This window comes from Piliocolobus tephrosceles, chromosome 10 (genome assembly GCF_002776525.5).
Source record: "Piliocolobus tephrosceles isolate RC106 chromosome 10, ASM277652v3, whole genome shotgun sequence".
In the NCBI taxonomy this organism is placed as follows: Eukaryota; Metazoa; Chordata; class Mammalia; order Primates; family Cercopithecidae; genus Piliocolobus; species Piliocolobus tephrosceles.
Window position 1 is genome coordinate 64922378 of NC_045443.1, and position 6000 is coordinate 64928377.

At 39.1% G+C, this 6000-nt stretch overlaps 1 long non-coding RNA gene across 2 annotated transcripts in view; it reads left to right on the forward strand.

The window, feature by feature from the left end:
* LOC111551228 overlaps nucleotides 1–5259 on the forward strand; it is a 162694-nt gene extending 157435 nt beyond the window's left edge. For both annotated transcript variants that reach the window (XR_002734298.1, XR_002734299.2), the window contains 2 exons: nucleotides 1106–1274; nucleotides 1398–5259. This is a non-coding gene — a long non-coding RNA (uncharacterized LOC111551228). The remainder of the gene's footprint in view (nucleotides 1–1105; nucleotides 1275–1397) is intronic.
* The last annotated feature ends 741 nt before the right edge of the window (nucleotides 5260–6000 follow it).

Below are 6000 nucleotides of genomic sequence, written 5' to 3' on the forward strand. Positions count from 1 at the left end.
ATAACTGAGCATGGTCGCTCAAGCCTCTACTACTAGCTACTTAAGAGGCTGAGATGGGAGAATCACTTGAGGCCAGGAGTTTGAGATTATAGTGAGCCATGATTGCACCACTGCACTCCAGCCTGGGTAACAGAATGATGAAAACCCATCTCTTAAAAAAATGAAAGAAGGAAGGAAGGAAGGAAGGAGAAAAAAAGAGAGAGAGAGAAAGAAAGAAAAAGAAAGAAGAGAAAAGGAAGAGAAGGAAGAAAAGGAAGGAAGGAGAGAGAGAGAAAGAAAAAAAGAAAGGAAGGAAGAAAGAAAAGAGAGAGAGAGGAAGAAAGGAAGGAAGGAAAGAAGGAAGGAAGGAAGAAGAAAGAGAAAGGAAGGAAGGGGAAAAGAGAAAAGGAAGAGAAGGAAGGAAGGGGAAAAGAGGAAAGAAGAAGGAAGGCAACGACAACAGAAACAGATTTCAAATGAAAAGTGGGTATGACAGGATACTGAGAGTGTGAGCAAGATAACAAATTACTAAAGGATAGTTAAGAAAAGTAAATGAAATTTTGGATATAATATTCTAACTTAAATCATTCTAATGAATTTAATTCTCAATAAATATATTTCATAAAACCCATCAGGTAAGATGATCTTTGGTAAAGAAAAACTAGGATCCTTCTGAGTGGTGCACTGGAGCCAGCTAAATTGGTCATGGTAGGAGTATTCGTACCATGGAAATTGGCCAACACACAAATCAGTTTTGGTTTTGCTTCTGTTTTCTCCCAGAGTGCCTGTTGTAAACATTTGTCAGCACACTATTGATCCCTCCTTGAGTGAAGGAACTAGGAATCATTGAAAACATCCACAATTTAATGCCTTCCAGAGACACCAAACTGTTTCTATGCCTCCTCCCAATCCTCTCAAATCCTAAAACCTATTTCATTGTCAAGATTATCAGCACATCAAAACATGTATTGTAAGTCACATCGTTACATTTGCAAAGAGATAAAGAAATTAAAAAGCATAAGCAAAGACAGGTCCTATGACTCTTGTTGCCCAGCTCTGGTGAAGACCAAGAAGCTGATGACATGACTAGTGGCAACTCTCCATTTTAAGAGCCTGTTTCCCACAGGTGAGAGGGAGCCATCACAGGCCTGCAGTGATTCCAACAACTCACAGGAAAGCAGTCCAGCTTGTTTGGCCAGTTCTTGGGTTATTGGACAGTCATCAATAGCTTTGAAGCCACTGAAGTCTCCTCTGGTGCCCTGAAGCTTCATTACTTCCATGAAATTCAGAGAGAGGTATTTATTTTACTGTTACCACTTTGGTATCATTTTATGTTTTCTTTTTCCAGAAATTTCTGTGCCAGAGCCAAAGTAATGGGACTGGATCTTCTTCTTTTTTTTTTTTTTTTTTTTTTAAAGTGTTCGTGATCATGCAACAGATACACCCACAGCCAGTGAGTTTCAAAGCCAAAGGAAAACAACAGGCCTTTGATTAGGCTGTACCTACTCCAATGCAGGAGGGCACTGCAGCAGCTGGGGGAGCCTGGCTGCACCACCTCTTTTCATTCTCCAGAGGTGGGTGGAAAAGAGTGTGTGGGTTGGAATTAAGGAACTGGGTTGACTAGCCCAAGGCTGGTTGGGAGCCTGCAGTTCAGGGAGAGATTATTGCTTTATTGGCTCTGGTTTAAAAAAAAAAAAAAAAAAGTGACCATCTTACATCATCTCAGCAGGACTGAAAATTTCACATGATTATCAAAGTGCATGAAATGCTAGACAGATCCCTGAATGTGAGTGGAAAGGGAAAGGAGGGGTTGGTGGAGCAGAGGTAGATGCCCACTTTCTCCCCAAAATAGAACATCAGGACCTACTAATGGGTGCAAGAAAGTGAGTCAGGTCTGGCCTTAAGGATGTATCCTGAATACCCACCAGTGCTCAGTTTCCTTATTAATATATCATTAGATACCAGCTATCATGACTTCTCTGCTCCTTTCCTGTCAATGACCACCAAACCGAACCCTGCTTGGAAAAACTCTCTTTGCTTCAAGAGGGATTGTGTGGGCTTAGCTCAGGTTCATGGAAACACCTTGCTTGTTTCTTTCCTGCAGAGTGGATGGTGAAAGGAGTTGTTAGCACCAGTCAGCTTTTTCTTATCAAGTAACTTCATTATTTCTAGGGCAGTCACATGCCGTTGTTTGTCCCAGACAGAGGGGCTTCTGGGACACAAGACTTTTATTGCTAAAATCAGGAAAGTTCCTGGCAAACTGGGATGAGAAGTCGCCCTAATTGTCACAGTATCTGATGAGGTGCCAAATGAGTAAGGGAGACAGTCAACACTAATGAAGTTTGGAATTGGTAGCTGGGAGTTTTGTACAGAGCTATGTATTTTACAATGCACTTTCACACACACTATCTCATTTTAATCTTATAACAAATTAAAGAAGGCAGAGGAGGTATTACTTTTGCTTTATGTTGAGGAAAAAATTGAGCCACAAAGATTAAGTAACTAGCTCAATGACACAGAGCTGGTTAATAACAAAACTCGAGGGTTGCTTCCAACTCTCTGTGGAGTGAGACAGGGAACGATTGATAGCTGGAGTCCAGTGTTCTTTCTGCTGTACCATGTTGTCTCTCTAGTTATAGGGAGAATAGAATTCCTTTTTCTCTCATTATTTGCCTTTGTTTTTTCTTGTTATGATGCTCTGTTGTAGAGTGACGATCTTGCAGTGAAGAATAATTCAATGGAAATTCAGAGCTGTGTCCCCAACCACCAACCATCAGGAAGCACAGATGCTCAGACATTTGCTGTGACTTCTACCCAAAGGCAAGGCAAAATGTCATTGCCAAGGATTACATTCAAATGACCCTGTAATATGGTTTTCTGGTGGAGGGAAGAACTGAAGGTAATACTAGTTCATCAGAGAATGCTGAGTGGAGAATCGCAGTGGTAGGGAGATGAGAGAGCTGTGGATCTTAAGGCAAGAGGACAGGCTCAGAAGTCAACAGCCTTAAGCAGAAGCATGCAGGGTTCCGGGATGAGAAACATGACTCAGCATTTATCCTTTCCTATAAAACATAGCAGTGTGTTAAGGCTGCATTTGAAATTTTACTCTAAGGCCAGTGATAATATCTAAATTACGGTCATGACATGCATAACTTGATATCAAGTAGAATGGAAATATTTCCTAAAATTAAAGAAATTACAACCAAACTCAAATCTATCATTTCTGTATTCAACGACAGTCACAAAAGTATGGATATCTATGGGGAATTATAATGAATCTACAGTTTCTCTGGCCAGTTCTATTTCCTTTAGAATGTCAAGCAGCATTTGATTTATGATAATGGCTCAGATTTTCAAGATTAAATTCATGTTGGTATACTGTCTTTTAAAGCATGAAAACCCATTTGCTATAGAATGATATAATCATGATCTGCACTATAAATGAAAAACTTTATGCTGGCAAAAAAAAAATCTCTGAGATGCAGTAGAGCAATATGGTATAGTGGTATGTATGGGGTGAAGAAAAGAGCTAGGGTTTTGCAATCAAGCAGATTCAAGTTCAAATTCCAGTTGTGTTAGTGTGTGATGTCGGGTGTTAAGTCTCAGTTTTTTTATCTGTAAAATATTACATCTTGTAGATTTCTTGTACTCTTAAATTTGTGGCCTCATAGATTTACTTCCTCAGCTTCCTCTGCCTTGTTGCTTCTGTAGACAGCACGTGGAACAGAGAACACAAGAAGGTTTCAAAAGATTTAAAATCATGGTTTTTAACACGGCTAAGATGTTATGTGGTAAACTTCCACCCATCATCACTATATCTCCTATACCAGGAGTAAGCCATTATATTTGTTTTACAAAGTGCTATGATTACAGGCATAAGCCACTACACTCAGCCCCTCAGAATTCTTGAATTATGAAAGTGTTCTGATTTATTTGACTACAGAAATGACTGGAAAATCTCAGCATTTTAAACCTTTTTTGTATATTCTAACTGCAGTAAGATAAACATTACAGTTATGTATGTATATTTATATTTTTTTCTGTGTTGGGATATTTTCTGATCTTTCTCTAAAAAGCCATATATGACAATTAGCAGTAAGATGGAAAAGATAAAAGTTATATTTGAGTTAAATTAGATAAAAAATAGATTGTTTTCTATTTAAGATTTCAAAATATTAATGACCTAAAACAAAACAAATTTTTCTATTGGTCAGTTTTACTCTGGTTGAAGTAATGCATCTTAGAAATAAAATAAATCTTAAATAGGGAGCATCTTCTAAATCTTAGCCAGGGGAGGGGGAAAAAAAAAACAAAAACGATGAGGCTTATCTACCTTTAAAGACTGTTTGTATCCTCCCAAAATTAATCTGTTGAAGCCCTAACCCCCAGTGTGATGGTGTTTGCAGATGGAGCCTTTGGAAGATAATTTGGTTTAGATGAGGTCCTGAGAGTACAGCCCTAATCCCATGATATTAGTGCCCCTAGAAGAAGAAACACTAATGAGTTTGCTCTCTCTCTCCACCACATAAGGACACAGCAAGAAGGCAGCCATCTATAAGCCATGAAGAGAGCCCTCACCAGAAACAAACCATGCTGGCAACTTGATCTTGGACTTCTAGGCTCCAGAACCATGAGAAAATAAATTTCTGTTGTTTAAGCCACACAGTCTATGGTGTTTTGTTACAGTGGCTTGAGCAAATTAATCTGTTTACGAAAGGGAAGATGGACATACACGCTATGGCTAGGAAGGAATGATAACTTATCATTGAACCTAAATGTAGGAGATGTCCTGCCTAAAATTTTGACTATGCTTTTATTTGTGTGTATTTGTTTTTGTTTTGTTTTGTTTTGTTTTTGCTACTGGGTCAGTCTTGGGAGGGTAAATCACTACTGAAAGGAACATGGCTTCATCCCCCAAAAAAGGGTGAACATGTAGACCCTCTGGGAGTAATCAAGGCCTAATATTAAGGAAAGACAGGGAAAGGTCAGGAGGCCTTTACTTCTGTGAGTGTCTGGGACCCAAAAATTCATTCAAAGCCTGCTGCAGATTAGGACCTCAAAGTCAGTAGCTTCCTAGCCTCACTCTTGATATTTACATCCCCAGGAAGAAAAGAGGGATGCTGGTTGGGAGTCCTCAAATGGTAGGCTACTAAGCCACTTGTGACATGGCACTCTTGAGACAACTGGTGCATTGGAGGATAGTTTGAAAGTAAACTCCAGTGAACCTGGAGCTCCTTGCCTAAGCTTGTATTTGAGCAAAAAAAAAAAAAAAAAAAAAAATCCTTGTTCAAAAAATCCCAAATGGCAGAACCAGCTTCCTGAAAGACATGGTTCCTCATTTCCATCCACCCCCAAGGACCTGGGCCAGAAATATTCCTCAGTGCCCTTTAGATCTTATGGAACAAGTTTTCTTCAGTGATACCACATGTTGGTGAGAAGTTATGGCAACAAATGTCTGATCTCTGCTTAGGTGTGGAAGTTAGGCAAAGTCCTCTATTAACAAAACCCCACAGATTGAGTGGCTTAATCTGTGTTTGCCTTTAGGGTTCTTTGATATTGAAAGACAAAGGGTAGTCTCAAGAGTAAGAGACTGAACTTGATAATCTGGCATGTGGGTATTCAAGTTGATTTTTGAATTTAATTTAGAATAGAAAAGAAATGTGTATATCTCTGCAGTTGACAAATTTGATTAACTACAGGCATAACTGTAGCAGGGTATGCATATTACTTGTCAGTAAGTGCCCTTGAAAGATTTAAAGGACCATGATCAGAAAGGGATCATGGTCCATGTGTTTCTTTTCAAATGAATGAATGAATTTCTTTCCTGGCCAAGGTTGAGAGACTGCAGTGAGTTATGAGCTATGAGCTATGATCACACCACTGCACTCCAGCCTGAGTGACAGAGCAAGACCCTGTCTCAAAAAAGAAAAAAAGGGGAATTTATTTCCCAAATGGTTAAGATGCTCTTAAATATTAAAACTAAGTGAGACTGAAAATGAGAAACTCATTTCTGTATTTGAT